The 2734-nt window shown below is 38.5% G+C and overlaps 1 long non-coding RNA gene across 1 annotated transcript; it reads right to left on the reverse strand.

The window, feature by feature from the left end:
• Positions 1-342: 342 nt before the first annotated feature.
• LOC122075974 lies at positions 343-2480 on the reverse strand. The gene is made up of 3 exons (XR_006139401.1): positions 2390-2480; positions 1532-1637; positions 343-554 (listed from the first exon to the last, which is right to left on the reverse strand). It is a non-coding gene; the product is annotated as an uncharacterized LOC122075974 (long non-coding RNA).
• Between the last annotated feature and the right edge of the window lie 254 nt (positions 2481-2734).

Consider the following 2734-nt stretch of genomic DNA (forward strand, 5'->3'; position numbering starts at 1 on the left):
TTTATTTTCACTTATTTATTTATTTAATTTTAATTGCGTGGCTTGTGTCTTTAAATTCTTAGATGACGAATGGTTAGGACGTTATTTTAGATACATATGTTTAGGACGGTAGTTAGAATTAGATTACAACCATTAATAGGTTCACTTTCGCATTATTAAAAGAAAAAAATAAAGTGGTTGCTCTCCCTGAGTTCGACCCGTAACTACACTGATCCGTACGCTTGCGGTTACCTTTAAAATCTCAAACAATGATCAAATAGATAATAATAATCATTATATACACAATTGGTGATTCTATTTATGTTTAACATATTTATCCAAAATAAAGTTTTCATAGAGGAATAAAAATTACAATTATGCCCCCAGGGCGACATCTAATAAGTACAAAAAGGATCAAAATGGAGGATGATACTCTCATCCTCAGCATGCACCAAATGTACAATCGTCACATACGCAGCCGTCCTCGTGCGTAGCAAGCTCCTCATCCCAGAGGTCACCTCCGTAGAGAGTCGACTCTTCAACAACAGACTTCAAATGGTTACCTGAATCAATATCTAAAAATGGACAACAAGGGGGGTGAGTTTCCTTGAAGCATAGTGAGGGGCACACACATACACAAGCATTCACAACAAACAATAAAATAGAAATAAGTACAATTGTTCAACCACAGCAATATTAATGAAAATAGATTAATGCAATTAGATACATGAAACGACATGATCCAATTATTAGTAAACAATTCTAAGCAATAAATTCTAGGTCCAAAGTGTGATCACACTTGAGAATGCAGTACCGAAATCTCCCACAACCTTGATAGCCGGAATGACCTACAAGCTCGGCCATGCTGCACCCATGAGCATGACCATACACTCTCTTAGTTTATCGGTATGTAGTATCGGAATCTCCTAATACCTCGATAATCAAAATCTCTCACAACCTTGGACAACCTACACCCCGGGTTATTTTTCCTAGCCCAATGCAATCTAGCATGATTATTTCACATCTCAATTATGAGGTGATCATACTTGGGAATGTAATACCGGAATCTCCCACAACTTCTGATAAGATATGTCCCGGGTTAGTTTTCCTAACCCTATGCAATCTATCATGATATGAATCACCATTACAAGGCGATCATGCTCGAGAATATAGCACCAAAATTTCCCACAACCTCGGCCATACCGCATCCACAAGCATGACCACACACAGTCTCAATTTATGGCATTCAATACCGAAATCTCTAAAAACCTTGGTGACCAAAATTTCTTACAACCTCAGCCATGTTGCACCCCATAAATCAATACCCACACCAACATACATATTCACCCTAGACATGTAGTGTCGGAATCCAACCTTCGGCTACCCTGCAACCCACACACACACACACACACACTCCATTCACAACTCATTTCATCATGCAACATCCATATCCAACACAAATAACAAGTTTATAATATGAAATTAACATGCTTATCCACATATTCTCATAACATAAATATTTCATAAAATAAAATCATACAAATCCCCTCACCTAGAGTCCTAGGTGATGATGGACAGCCGATGGCCTCGCGCCGTGTTGTCTCGTCACCTTTGGTTCTCCTCTTGGGATACATAAGATTTTTAAGAAAATAAATCACCTATAGAGAAATGCACATGTTTTAGCTTCATTTTTTATTTCTTTTTTCTCTGAAATCGTTCTCAAATTGGGGGTTTTATGACTATAAAGCTGATTTATATGTGGGGTATGTTTGCCCACCTCAATTAACTTATATTAAGTGTAATCAATGGGTTGGTTAAGGTAGGTTTACAGAATGCTTCCCTAAAGTTCAAGGCCCGATTAAGTTAAATTAAGGAATTTCAGTTGAGGGTTTATGTGGCGACCACCAATGGCTTATGTGGTCACCCAAATCCAATATACATGTATTTTATTTTAATTTTTTTAACCCAATTTTGGACTTGAATGGTGGGGTAAACTCATCATTTCTAGGGTTTAGTTACCCAAATTGGGGATTTCACTAGGGAGGGTTCATGTACTCAAATTGATCCATCAATCTTGCTAGGATAAGTCTCTTACACTAAACCCCTCTCCCAATTTGTAACCTTGACATGTGGGAAGGTGGGTTTTAGGAAAATTTCCAATTTCTAGGTTTTGTGTTGTCCAAATTTGAGTTTAAAATGAAGATTTCACTAGGGAGGTTTATGGACTTGAATTGAACCATAGATCTTGCTAAGACAAGTCCCCAACATCAAACCCCTCTCCTAAATAGTAGTTTTAGTGAGTGGAGAGGCGAGGATCGATTGGGATGGTTCTTCATGGCTCAAAAGAGAGTGCAAATGGAAGGGAGAGAGACGTGTGTGTGTGGAGAGGAGTAGAGAGAAAACGCCTTACCTTAGTTGGTAGGAAACCCTTGCTCCTCCCTTCTTCCTTCTCTCTTGCTCTCCTTCTCTTCTTCTTCTTCTCCTTCTTCTCCTTCTCTTCCTCTTACTCTAATTTAGTAGGAAATGAAATGAATGGCAAGAGTCTCTATTATAATCACTTAAGTTAACTAAGGACTGTTTGGAAGAAAAATGGGTTACCACTCATTACTGGGTTAATCTGTCATTTGACACTGATGGGCCCACCTTGGGGTGTCTGAATACATTAATCTATTCCCCAATATGTTATCTCAATTATTGGGAGTGGTTTGAAGTGTATGGGTGTGAGGGCTCGGGTCCCATAGCCAAATAACCCAAT

This window comes from Macadamia integrifolia, chromosome 4, assembly GCF_013358625.1.
Source record: "Macadamia integrifolia cultivar HAES 741 chromosome 4, SCU_Mint_v3, whole genome shotgun sequence".
NCBI classification, from domain to species: Eukaryota; Viridiplantae; Streptophyta; class Magnoliopsida; order Proteales; family Proteaceae; genus Macadamia; species Macadamia integrifolia.